Raw genomic sequence first — 13,702 nt, 5'->3', positions numbered from 1 at the left:
CAACAGCATGGAATCCTACACCTTGTGAAGTTACTATGAAGGTGTCTCCTTCTCAACCTGTCTCCTCATCTGAGGTGTGGCAACCTTCAATTTAAACCACCTCCAGTTATCTCTCTGTCTACTGTGAGAGCAGCCCTGTGGTCCCGTCTGGGACTATTTTGACGTTGAATCTGCAAACCAAGATAATTTCTCACCAATGTATAGATCTCATCTTTGACTCAATTTGGGATTGTGATCAGCATAGACTGGTTGGACCAAAGGATCTTTTTTCATGCTGTATGACTCTATGAAACTCAAGCTTAATTGTTCGAAATTCACATTCAGACATATCTAACCTTTATCATAATCTTAGAGAAAGATAGCGACTTTATCCCTCAGAATTGCAGACTCTTTAATTTTAGATCCTCAAAGACATTTAGCAGGGATAGCATGGATTATAGAGTGAGTTGAGTAGATTGGCTCATTATTAATTCTTAACTAAATTTGATTTATTTTACATTTTCAGACAACATCAGGTGACGATGTACGTGATTTCACCAAGGTGCTGAAAAGTAAGTTCAGATCCAAGAAATACTTTGCCAAACAGCCTCGCTTGGGTGATTTACCAGTACAAACAGTTGTAGAAGGCGAGAACTTTGAGACGTAAGTTTATTGATGTGAGATTTACTGATGTATCAATGCCCATTTGGGAGTTGACGTGCCCCCGCAGCCCTGCCCCGCTCGCGGCGACTGGGCCCCCCGCAGCCCTGCCGCGCTCGCGGCGACTGGGCCCCCCGCAGCCCTGCCGCGCTCGCGGGGACTGGGCCCCCCGCAGCCCTGCCGCGCTCGCGGGGACTGGGCCCCCCGCAGCCCTGCCGCCGCTCGCGGGACTGGGCCCCCCCGCAGCCCTGCCGCGCTCGCGGGGACTGGGCCCCCCGCAGCCCCTGCCGCGCTCGCGGGGACTGGGCCCCCCGCAGCCCTGCCGCGCTCGCGGGGGACTGGGCCCCCCGCAGCCCTGCCGCGCTCGCGGGGACTGGGCCCCCCGCAGCCCTGCCGCGCTCGCGGGGACTGGGCCCCCCGCAGCCCTGCCGCGCTCGCGGGGACTGGGCCCCCCGCAGCCCTGCCGCGCTCGCGGCGACTGGGCCCCCCGCAGCCCTGCCGCGCTCGCGGCGACTGGGCCCCCCGCAGCCCTGCCGCGCTCGCGGGGACTGGGCCCCCCGCAGCCCTGCCGCGCTCGCGGGGACTGGGCCCCCGCAGCCCTGCCGCGCTCGCGGGGACTGGGCCCCCCGCCGCGCTCGCGGGGACTGGGCCCCCCGCCGCGCTCGCGGGGACTGGGCCCCCCCGCCGCGCTCGCGGGGACTGGGCCCCCCGCCGCGCTCGCGGGGACTGGGCCCCCCGCCGCGTCGCGGGGACTGGGCCCCCCGCCGCGCTCGCGGGGGACTGGGCCCCCCGCCGCGCTCGCGGGGACTGGGCGCCCCCCGCGTCCCTGACCCGCTCACGGCGACTGGCCCCTGCAGCTCTGACCCCACTCTCAACCACTCCACCCTCCTCCTCGTCCCCACCCACCCTCCTCCTCGTCCCCACCCACCCTCCTCCTCGTCCCCACCCACCCTCCTCCTCGTCCCCCACAACCCTCTTCCTCCATCCCCCCCACAGTCCTCTCCGTTCCCCCCCGTCACCCCTCCTCCTTCCACCCCCCCGCACCCTCTTCCTCCTTCCACCCCCCCGCACCCTCTTCCTCCTTCCACCCCCCCGCACCCTCTTCCTCCTTCCACCCGCCCCACCCTCCTCCTCCATCCACCCTCCCACCCTCCTCCTCCTTTGCCCACCACCCTCCTCTTCCTTTCCCCACCACCCTCCTCCACAACCTCCTTTGCCCTCACCCTCCACCTCCCCCCCTCACCCCCCACCTACCCCCCTCACCACCCTCTTCCTACCCCCCTCACCACCCTCTTCCTCCTCCCCCCCACCCTCCTCTTCCTCCTCCTCCTCCCCCTCCTCCTCCCCCCTACCCCCCTCCTCCTTCCACCCCCTACCCCCCTCTTCCTTCCACCCCCTACCCCCCTCCTCCTTCCACCCCCTACCCCCTCCTCCTTCCACCCCCTACCCCCTCCTCCTTCCACCCCCTACCCCCTCCTCCTTCCACCCCCTACCCCCCTCCTCCTTCCACCCCCTCCCCCCTCCTCCTTCCACCCCCTCCCCCCTCCTCCTCCCCCCCCTTCCCCCCCCTCCCCCCTCCTCCTCCCCCCCCTTCCCCCCCCTTCCCCCCCCTCCCCCCTCCTCCTTCCCCCCCCTTCCCCCCCCTCCCCCCTCCTCCTTCCCCCCCTCCCCCCCTCCCCCCCCCCTCCACCCCCACCCCCTCCACCCCCACCCCCCTCCTCCTTCCACCCCCCTCCTCCTTCCACCCCCACCCCCTCCACCCCCACCCCCCTCCTCCTTCCACCCCCACCCCCCTTCTCCTTCCACCCCCTCCCCCCCTTCTCCTTCCACCCCCCTCCCCCCCTTCTCCTTCCACCCCCTCCCCCCCTTCTCCTTCCACCCCCTCCCCCCCTTCTCCTTCCACCCCCTCCCCCCCCTTCTCCTTCCACCCCCTCCCCCCCCTTCTCCTTCCACCCCTTCCCCTCCTCCTCCTTCCACCCCTTCCCCTCCTCCTCCTTCCACCCCTTCCCCTCCTCCTCCTTCCCCCCCTCCTCCTTCCACCCCTTCCCCTCCTCCTCCTTCCACCCCTTCCCCCCCCCTCCTCCTTCCACCCCTTCCCCCCCCTCCTCCTTCCACCCCTTCCCCCCCCTCCTCCTTCCACCCCTTCCCCCCCCTCCTCCTTCCACCCCTTCCCCCCCCTCCTCCTTCCACCCCTTCCCCCCCCTCCTCCTTCCACCCCTTCCCCCCCTCCTCCTTCCACCCCCTCCTCCTTCCACCCCCTACCCCCCTCCTCCTTCCAACCTAGTGGCGGCACGGTAGCTCAGTGGTTAGCACTGCAGCCTCACAGCACCAGGGACCCGGGTTCAATTCCAACCTGAGGCGACTGTGTGTGTGGAGTTTGCACATTCTCCCCATGTCTGCATGGGTTTCCTCCGGGTGCTCCGGTTTCCTCCCACAGTCCAAAGATGTGCAGGCTAGGTGGATTGGCCATGCTAAATTGCCTGTAGTGTTCAGTGGTGTGTGGGTTATAGGGGGATGGGTCTGGGTGGGATGCTTCAAGGGGCGGTGTGGACTTGTTGGGCCGAAGGGCCTGTTTCCACACTGTAGGGAATCTAATCGAACCCCTACCCCCCTCCTCCTTCCAACCCCTACCCTCCTCCTCCTTCCAACCCCCCACTCTCCTCCTCTTCCTTTTCCCCCTCCCTCCTCTTCCTTTTCCCCCTCCCTCCTCTTCCTTTCCCCCTCCCTCCTCTTCCTTTCCCCCCTCCCTCCTCTTCCTTTCCCCCCCTCCCTCCTCTTCCTTTCCCCCCTCCCTCCTCTTCCTTTCCCCCCTCCCTCCTCTTCCTTTCCCTCCTCCCCCCCCTCCTTTCTCCCACCAACCCCCCCTCCTTTCTCCCACCAACCCCCCCTCCTTTCTCCCACCAACCCCCCCTCCTTTCTCCCACCAACCCCCCCTCCTTTCTCCCCCAACCCCCCCTCCTTTCTCCCCCAACCCCCACCTCCTTTCTCCCCCAACCCCCCCACTTTCTCCTCCAACCCCCCCCTTTCTCCTCCAACCCCCCCCTTTCTCCTCCAACCCCCCCTTCCCCCCCAACCCCTCCTCCTTCCCCCACCACCCTCCTCCTTCCCCCACCACCCTCCTCCTTCCCCCACCACCCTCCTCCTTCCACCCCTTACCCTCCTCCTCCTTCCACCCCTTACCCTCCTCCTCCTTCCACCCCTACCCTCCTCCTCCTTCCACCCCTACCCTCCTCCTCCTTCCACCCCTACCCTCCTCCACCTTCCACCCCCTACCCTCCTCCTCCTCCTCCTCCTCCTCCTCTCCCCCCCCACCACCCTCCTCCTGTCCCCCCCACCACCCTCCTCCTCTCCCCCCCACCACCCTCCTCCTCTCCCCCCACCACCCTCCTCCTCTCCCCCCCACCCTCCTCCACCATCTCCTCCCCCTCCCCCTCCCCCCACTCCCCCTCCCCCCACCCCCCCTCCCCCTCCTCCTCCCCCCACCCCCCCCCTCCCCCTCCTCCTCCTCCTCCCCCCACCCCCACTCCTCCTCCTCCTCCTCCTCCCCCCACCCCCACTCCTCCTCCTCCTCCTCCCCCTCCCCCTCACCCTCCTGCTCGTCCTCCACTCCCCCCCACCCTCCTCCTCCATCTCCTCCTCCTCCTCTCCCCCCACCCCCCTCCCCCTCCTCCTCGTCCTCCACACCCCACCCCGCTCCTCCACACCCCACCCCGCTCCTCCTCGTCCTCCACTCCCCACCCCCCTCCTGTTCGTCCTCCACTCCCCCTCCTGTTCGTCCTCCAGCAGCCCCCCAGCCCTAACCCGCTGACAGGGACTGTCCTCTGCAGCCCCGTCGCGCTCACGGGGACTGTCCCCCGCGGCCCGGACCCGCTCACGGGGACGGCCCCCCCGCGGCCCGGACCCGCTCACGGGGACGGGCCCCCCGCGGCCCGGACCCGCTCGCGGGGACGGGCCCCCCGTGGCCCCGTCGCGCTCGCGGGGACGGGCCCCCCGCGGCCCCGTCGCGCTCGCGGGGACGGGCCCCCCGCGGCCCCGTCGCGCTCGCGGGGACGGGCCCCCCGCGGCCCCGTCGCGCTCGCGGGGACCGGCGCCCCGCGGCCCCGTCGCGCTCGCGGGGACCGGCGCCCCGCGGCCCCGTCGCGCTCGCGGGGACCGGCGCCCCGCGGCCCCGTCGCGCTCGCGGGGACCGGCGCCCCGCGGCCCCGTCGCGCTCGCGGGGACCGGCGCCCCGCGGCCCCGTCGCGCTCGCGGGGACCGGCGCCCCGCGGCCCCGTCGCGCTCGCGGGGACCGGCGCCCCGCGGCCCCGTCGCGCTCGCGGGGACCGGCGCCCCGCGGCCCCGTCGCGCTCGCGGGGACCGGCGCCCCGCGGCCCCGTCGCGCTCGCGGGGACCGGCGCCCCGCGGCCCCGTCGCGCTCGCGGGGACCGGCGCCCCGCGGCCCCGTCGCGCTCGCGGGGACCGGCGCCCCGCGGCCCCGTCGCGCTCGCGGGGACCGGCGCCCCGCGGCCCCGTCGCGCTCGCGGGGACCGGCGCCCCGCGGCCCCGTCGCGCTCGCGGGGACCGGCACCCCGCGGCCCCGTCGCGCTCGCGGGGACCGGCACCCCGCGGCCCCGTCGCGCTCGCGGGGACCGGCACCCCGCGGCCCCCGTCGCGCTCGCGGGGACCGGCACCCCGCGGCCCCGTCGCGCTCGCGGGGACCGGCACCCCGCGGCCCCGTCGCGCTCGCGGGGACCGGCACCCCGCGGCCCCGTCGCGCTCGCGGGGACCGGCACCCCGCGGCCCCGTCGCGCTCGCGGGGACCGGCACCCCGCGGCCCCGTCGCGCTCGCGGGGACCGGCCCCCTGCAGCCCTGTCACGCTCACAGCGACTTGCCCCCTGCAGTCCTGACCTGCTCAGAGCGACTTGCCCCTCAATCCTGACCCGCTCACAGCGTCTTGCCTCCCATCCCTCTTACACAGGTCACCCCTTGCTCAGAAATGGTCCCAATTATCCATGAACCGGAAATCCTGTCCCCTGTGCCAGCTCCTTAACCATGCATTCATCTCACCTATCTTTCTACGAATTAACTCGATAAAATGTGGCACTCGTGGCAACCCATAAATTATTACCCTCGAGGTCCTGCCTTTCAGCCTCTTTGCTAACTCCTTGTACACAGTCCACAGAATGTCATCCCTCTTTGTGCCTCTGTCATTGGTACCAACGTGCACAGTGGCCTCTGGCTGCTCACCCTCCCCCTTAAGAATTTCTGGCAACAAATCAGAGATGTCCTTGACCTTGGCAGCAGGGAAGCAACACGCAGCCCTGGTGTCTCAAATGTGGCTCCAGAATCTATGCCCCCAACGAATGAGTCTCCAACCACGTTCGCCCACTTGGATTTGCCTGACCCTGTCCCACAGCAGGGTGGTTTGTACCATGGACCTGGCTACTGCTGATTGTATAACTGACCCAGTTTAGTTTTAGATCAGTGTTAACCTTGGTTTAGTGGATAGCCAAGCACCTGAGTCGTCGACAATACAGGAGAAATACATTCTTAAGCTCACGGATTCTGTGACAGTCAAGGACAAGCACTGAATTGTTCTAACCTCATTTCCAACACCTGGCCCATAGCCTTGCATGGCTTGGATAGTACTTGCACGTTTAAAAAAAAAATAAATGGAAGGATGATGTGAGGGTAAGGACATGGAATTTTTTTGATCTGGTCATATTCTCTCTTGTTGGAGCTGATTGCTGCTTAGCACTTGTATGGTGCAAACGTAACTTATCCTTTATCAGGCCAAGCCTGATCGTTGTCAGAGTCTCACTGTATTTTCTCATCGTTGACTTCACCGTTGGGCCTAACCAACATTTTGTACATAGCCTGCCTATTCTGAAACTCTATCACTTAATATTCAGTCTATTAAAGACAAGTATCCAATGTGCCTTCCAAACCACTTCAACGACCTGGTCCATTACATTGGGGGATCAACAGGCATGCACATCAAGATCCTGAGATCCCTCTGATCATTGGTGCTTGTGAGGTCCGTATGATTCATCATGGGCTCCAAAATCTGTTTGTGCTGTGTCACCTGATCCTTATCCCGTTTGTCCTTACATGAAATAATGTTCACAAACACTTCTCAAAAATTCTTCCCAATCCTACTTTTTGCACACATGATACAAGTGAGCATAAAACTTGGAACACTGCAGCAACAGGAATGTGCCCTTTGGCCCACCATGTTGGGCCAAACAAGACAACAAATGAACTAATCCCTTCTGCCTGTCCTTGATCCATAGTCCTCCATTCCTTACCTATTCGTGCACTTAACTAAAAGCCCCTGTTAAATGCTTTCATCATATCTGCATCCACTACCACCCCGGGCAATGTATTCCACACTTTTAACATGCTCAGTGTGAAATATTTGCCCCTCACATCTCTTTTGAACTTGCCCCGTCTCAGCTTAAATGCATGCCCCCTAATAGTGGACACTTCAACTCCGGGGGAGAAATTTTCTGACCGTTAGCTGTATTTATGTATCTCCTAATTTTATAGACTTCTATCAACCCTGCCCTCAGCTGCTTCTGCTCCAGAGAAAGCGAAGAGTTTTTCCAGCTTCTCCCTCTCGTTCATACCCTCTATTCCAGTCAGCATGCTGGTAAATCTCTTCTGCACCCTGTCCAAAGCCTGCACGTCCTTAGTGTAATGTGGCGGCCAGAATTGAATGCAATACTCTGTGTGGTCTCACCAAACTCTTGTAAAGCTGCAATGTGACATCCTGACTCTTGCACTGAGTTCCCCTATGAATAAAGGCAAGCATGCGATATGCCTTCTTGACCACCCTATCTACTTGTGTGGCTACTGTCAGGGAGTTGTGGTCTAGGACCCCAAGATCCCTCTGGACATCACTGCTGTATGGGGTCCTGCCATTAACTGTGTATCCCTTTCCTTAACACTTGGTCTCCTAAAATGCAACACCTCATGCCTGCCCAGATTAAATTCCATCGGCCATTTCTCCGCTCGTGTTTGCAATTGGTCTGTATCTTGCTGTGTCCTTTGACAACCTTCCATGCTGTCCACAAGTCCACTGGTCCTTATATCATCTTACTAAACTTTCTAATCCCCCGTCTACATTTGCAACCAAGTCATTTACACATATCACAAACAGCAGAAATCACATCGATGCGGAACACCACTCGTCACTGAGCTGCAGCCAGAAAAACAGCTTTCCACCACTGAGACGGCAAGAACTGTAGATGCTGGAATCAGAGTTAACCAAGTGTGGAGCTGGAGGAACGCAGCAGGTCAGGCAGCATCAGAGGAACAGGAAAGCTGACATTGTTGCTGCTGCCTGGCCTGCTGTGTTCCTCCAGCCCTATACTGTGTTATCTTTGTTAGCCTTCCACCGCTACCGTCTGCCTTATATGGGCAGGCCAAGTCACCATGGATCTCATGGATCTTAATCTTCTGGATGAGCATACCATGAGGGACCTTATTGAAAACGTTCGTAAAATCCATGTATATGTTATCAACTGTTCTACCCGAATTGATCACCCTTGTCACCTCCTTGAAAACTTCAACTGACTTGGTAAGACATAACCTGCCTCGCATAATACCATGCTGGCTGTCCCTTATTAGCCCATACTTTTGAGACATGAGACACTCACCAGTCTGTAGTTTCCTGGAAAGTCCCTGTTTTCCTGCTTGAACAGAGGAACAACTTTATCCACGCACCAGTCTCCGCAACCCCTCCAGTGCCTGGCAAGGATATCAGATCCTATTGAAAGTAGTGCGTTGATGCATTTGTGTCATGACTGTGTTTTGTTTCAGTCCTAACATTCAAAGCAGTGTAATAATGTCTTTGTGCAGCAGGCGAGGTGTGATGAGACTGAGCCTTCATACAATTGCAAGATGTTGAAAATTTGCCATTATTTATGAAAACAGTGATGAATTTCCATGATCAACATTTCTGTTACACTGCAATGATTGTCCCGTGGCATGTAAAATCAGAAAGATACGATAAAATGAGACTGGGTCATATGCAGGGAGAATGTTTGCCTTTCATGTCTATAGAAGTAGTGAAATATTTCCATGAATCTAAGAGTCACTTTTCCATTCATTGAAGGACACAATCATCGCCTTGGAAGCTTCATCACGATACTACTTTGTACTTCTGAAGAGGGAAGAAGAAATCAATATGCAAATTCAATTCCATGGTTTTGGAAGTCCCATTGAGAACACGATTCATTTGCGCCGGCATAATGCTCTGACCGAGAAAGAATTGAAGGTGAGTTTGTAGTTTGGAAGATCGCAGCAATTTATGCATCAAGTTCTTCATCGATAACGTTCCATTGCTTTCAAACTGCATTTTCCACTCTGCGAGATAATAACTGTTAGAACAAGCAACAGGATGGGTAGGTGGTCTATGGGGAATGCAATGTTACAAAACACAATCCATTCAACAACATATTTCAGATATGTCAACAAATTAAATATTCCAGCACAGGATAAAACAAGGAAGATGAGAGTGAGGAGGCAATAGTTCTGATGACAAAAGAACAGAAATTTACCTTTCTCCATTCAAGCAAAAAGGCAGGCACACAAATAAATAATCATCTAACAATGCACGTGTGCAACGGAGGCTACAGGGGGACTAAAAATGCCGAATTGTTGTCATGCGTGTTGCTGAAAGGGTGATTGAAACAGATTCTGTGGTAAATTTGAAGAAATACAGATAATGCATCTCAGGATGTTGGAGAAGGAACATTTATGGACTGAGGCAAATTGTATTGCCCTTTTCAGGAGTTATTCGGTTCATAATGAATTGAAAGACTTTCTTCCGTGCTGAAAGCTTTAGTTTAGTTGCAGCTGGATCGCAATTTCTGTTCCTGGTAGTATTTAGCAAACTGTTAAAAGTGAATGTCACTGCACAGAATTCCAAACATGACTCCAATCAGTAGAGAAAATATCCAAGGGGTATGATGAGTTGTAGCCTCTCATCTTGAACAACGCAGCTACAGATACAATGGAGGCACTGATGATAATCTTCCAAGAATCCTTAGATTGTGGAAAATTCTCAGAGGATTGAAAGATTGTGAACATAACACCATTATTACAAAGATACTTTGACAAAATAGTAAGCAAGTATTGCCAATTTAGGTCAACCTGGGGAGATGTTCATGCCGGCAATGAAAGATGAAATAACAGGGTACTGAGTGTGCTATAACATCCCAGAGTTATCAACCTTTTATAAAGGGGAAATAATACTTGACAAACTTGCTACAGTGCTTTGAGAAGGAAACAAACATTACTGATGAAGGACCACCAGTTGATGTCGTACGTTGAGATTTCAACAAAGCGTTTGAAAAGGTACAGCTCATAAGGTGTCTCAAAAGAAAAGAGCCCATGTGTTCAAGGGTAGTATGTTCGGATGGACAGAGGACTGTATCGTAAATAGAAGTAGAGTCATAGCAGCAGGATGGTAACTTAGAAGTCATGTCCGGCCACAGAGTGAATGCTGCGGAGGCCGTACGCCTCATGTTGACTGGGTTGATTTCGGAAATGGCAGAGGGGATTGCGATGCTGAGGAAAGTTGGGCAGGGTGGGACTACATTCATGGGAGTTTATAAGATTGAAACAAATCTTATTTTGTCAACATTTAAGATGCTGAAGAGGCTTGATGGTGTATATCCGTAGAGATTACTCCCATTTGTGAAAGATTTTACGACCAGAGGCCACATTTTCAAATTGGTTGCCTATTAATTTAGGGGAAGAATTACTTCTTTCAGGTTGTAGCAATCTATTGAACACTTTAGCAGAAAAGGTTTTAGAGGTCATGCCATTAATTATATGCTCGGCTGAGATGGCCAGGTTAATTTTTAAATCCAGGAACAACGGCAATGAGAAAAGGGTAGTCTTTACAGTGGAAGATACTTCAAGGATCCCCTTATTACTAAAGAATACAGGGAGGAATTAAACACATCACTCCCACACCATCAGTACCATGAGAGAAGTTGTAGTAGACAATCTGATGGAGTAAAAGCAGATTAGACTCTTTGCCGTGATGGTTGACTTTCTAAGATTCTAAACAATGAGCTTCAGAGTCGGTGTATGCATTGATTGTAATTTCCCAAAAAGTTTTAGATTCGAGAGAAGCATCTGAGGGCTGGAAAAATGCCGATGTGACATCCCTATTTAAAAAGGAGAGAGGCAAAAAGAAGATAACTACAACCGAACCAGTCTAACATCTATTGTTGGAAATATGTGGCAATCAGCGATGAAGAAAATAATAGCAGGACATTTGGAAAGTCATAATCTAATCAAACAGAAACACCATAGCCTGCTCAAAGAGAAATTATGTCTGGCTAATTGTTTGGGTTTTTGGAGCAAGTTTTGGAAGGAGAATTAATAGAGGAAAACCAGTAAATGTGTTGTGTTTGGACTTGGAGAAAGCATTTGAGAATGTACTCAAAAGTAATAAGCTGAGAGCTGAGGTTTTGAGGGTAGTGTATTGCTCGGGATCAGTATGCTTTGCATGTTCTGGAATGAGAGATCGCATCTAGAGTGAATGTATATTTTGGTGGCAATGTCTGTGCAGAGTGTAAGAGGTGCCATTTGCTTGTTTTGTTTTGCCTGTTAGTTCATAAGCATTTTTTTTTGAAACAGGGTAAATTGAAGCCAGAATCAGGGACCCAGAGGGTGAACCAGGTTCATTGTTTGGTGATAGCTAGTGGTTTAAGAATCTATTATCGGGAACTTTGAGATTGAAACTAAGTCGGAGAAATATTTACAGGCTACAAACTAAAAGACCAGAATGTTTTTAAATCAAATTAAGATCGAAGCAATTGAAATGGAGATGCCAGGCCAGATGATGATTTATACCTACGTGACGGGGGAGTGGTCAGACCCCATACTCCAGCTCAGGGTGGATGAACTGGAACCTCAGTTTTGACCAATCAACAAATCATGCGGGGGAGAGTTACCAGGGAATGCTGTGCTTCAGGAGGCAGTCACACACCTTCGATTAACTAGCTGAAACTCGGTCAGTGGCCAGGGACGTGAGAGTGTGACAAAGAACAGGGCAGGTGGAAGGATCCAGGATGTAGTGCAGAAGGAACCTTGGCCTTTGATCTTATCTAACAGGTTTGAGATTCTTTCTTCCTGTGTGGATGAGAGTGCAGGGTATAGGGAAGATGAGTCAGTTGACTGTAGCACTGTGGTACAGGGGGGACATTCAGGAGGGGATAAAAAGTGAAATGTAGTTATAATCAGAGGTAGTATAGTTTGGGGAATGAACACTGTTCGTTGTGATGAGGATCGAGAGTCTCGAAAGTTGTGTTGCCTGCCTGGTGCCCAGGTTCAGGATATTCCATCTCGGCTACAAAGGAACTTGAAGTGGGAGGAGTAGAAATCCAGCTATCGTGGTCCACAAAGGTACCATTGGTATGGAAGAAAGAGGAAAGAGGTTCTGCTGAGGAATTCTGAGCGCTGAGGTGAGAAAGCAGAACCAGAAATGTAGTAATCTCTGCATTCTTACCTGAGCAATTTGGCACAGTGTGAACAAAATTCAAGATGTAAATGCATTGTTCAAATGGTGGCATGGCAGAAATGTGTTTGAATTCATGGGACATTGGCATGGGTATGGGGAAGGAGGGAGTTGTTCTGGTGGCATAGGCTCGACGAGAATCATATTGGGACAAGTGTCCTGGCAAAAGACAGAGCTCGGTCTCGGGGGTAGAGCGTTAAAATAAAAAGTGTGGAGCGGGTGAGTTCAGTTGCATGGAAAATTATGGAAAAAGTTAGAAGCTGGTAAGTGCTCAGCAAAGTTTCCAGAGCAAGTAATAGGACAAAAAGTATGGAAATGGTCAGGACTCTGACTTCAGGTGCAGCAGATAAGAACGGTGGCCGAAAATGGCAGACTGAGGATCTTGTATTTAATTGCAGGGAGTGTATGAAACAAAGTGAATGAGTTTGTGGTGCAGATTGATCGCTCTGGTATCACAGAGACATTGTTGTTGGGAACTAAATATCCAATGATTCATGTCCTATAGAAAGAACAGGCAAATGGTCAGAGACAACCAAATGTGGTTGAACACAGGCCAAGCAGCATCTCAGGAGCGCAAAAGCTGACGTTTCGGGCCGAGACCCTTATACTTCAGTAAACGTCAGCATTTGTGCTCCTGAGATGCTGCTTGGCCTGCTGTGTTCATACAGGTCCACACCTTGTTATCTTTGATTCTCCAGCATCTGCTGTTCCCATTATCACTGATAGAAATGGACAGAGATAGCAGGGTTGGCTTGTCAGTAAGAAATGAGGTAGCGCTGATGGAACCACAGGTCTTGAGCTTGTTTACTCATGACTTTGAGGAAAGAGGTGAATGTGCTGTGGCTAAATTTGGAGTTGACTCAAAAATATTTAGAAAGACAAGGCATGACAGAGAAACAGAGATTTACCAGGATGTTAGATAATGAAATGTGAGGCTGGATGAACACAGCAGGCCCAGCAGCATCTGAGGAGCACAAAAGCTGACGTTTCAGGCCTGGACCCTTCTTCAGAGAGGGGGATGGGGTGAGGGTTCTGGAATAAATAGGGAGAGATGGGGAGGCGGACCGAAGGTGGAAAAGTCCCTCTTCCACACGTACACAGACCCCGAACCCCACCTCATCCCCCGTTACGTTGATGACTGTATCGGCGCCGCCTCTGGCTCCCCAGAGGAGCTCGAACAGTTCATCCACTTCACCAACACCTTCCATCCCAACCTTCAGTTCACCTGGGCCATCTCCAGCACATCCCTCACCTTCCTGGACACCTCAGTCTCCATCTCAGGCAACCAGCTTGTAACTGATGTCCATTTCAAGCCCACCGACTCCCACAGCTATCTGGAATACACCTCCTCCCACCCACCCTCCTGCAAAAATTCCATCCCCGATTCCCAATTCCTCCGCCTCTGCCGCTTCTGCTCCCACGATGAGGCATTCCACTCCCGCACATCCCAGATGTCCAAGTTCTTCAAGGACCGCAACTTACCCCCCACAGTGGTCGAGAACGCCCTTGACCGCGCCTCCCGCATTTCCCGCAACACATCCCTC

The 13,702-nt window shown here is 55.1% G+C and overlaps 1 protein-coding gene across 3 annotated transcripts in view; it reads left to right on the top strand.

The window, feature by feature from the left end:
• The first annotated feature begins 549 nt into the window (after nt 1-549).
• Nucleotides 550-13,702, top strand: part of LOC132210521 (utrophin-like) — a 30,782-nt gene continuing 17,629 nt past the window's right edge. Inside the window, exons 1-2 of one of the 3 annotated variants that reach the window (XR_009446643.1) lie at nt 550-642; nt 8,739-8,900. The gene's annotated coding sequence lies outside the window, so the exon portion shown is untranslated. Of the gene's footprint in view, nt 643-5,475; nt 6,311-8,738; nt 8,901-13,702 lie in introns of those variants that run through there. The other 2 variants (XR_009446644.1, XM_059650931.1) reach the window with 2 other exon arrangements.

The sequence above is a fragment of the Stegostoma tigrinum genome, chromosome 14 (genome assembly GCF_030684315.1).
Source record: "Stegostoma tigrinum isolate sSteTig4 chromosome 14, sSteTig4.hap1, whole genome shotgun sequence".
NCBI lineage: Eukaryota > Metazoa > Chordata > Chondrichthyes > Orectolobiformes > Stegostomatidae > Stegostoma > Stegostoma tigrinum.
Note: the sequence above shows the minus strand (reverse complement) of the source record. Positions and strands in the feature narration are given on the sequence as shown.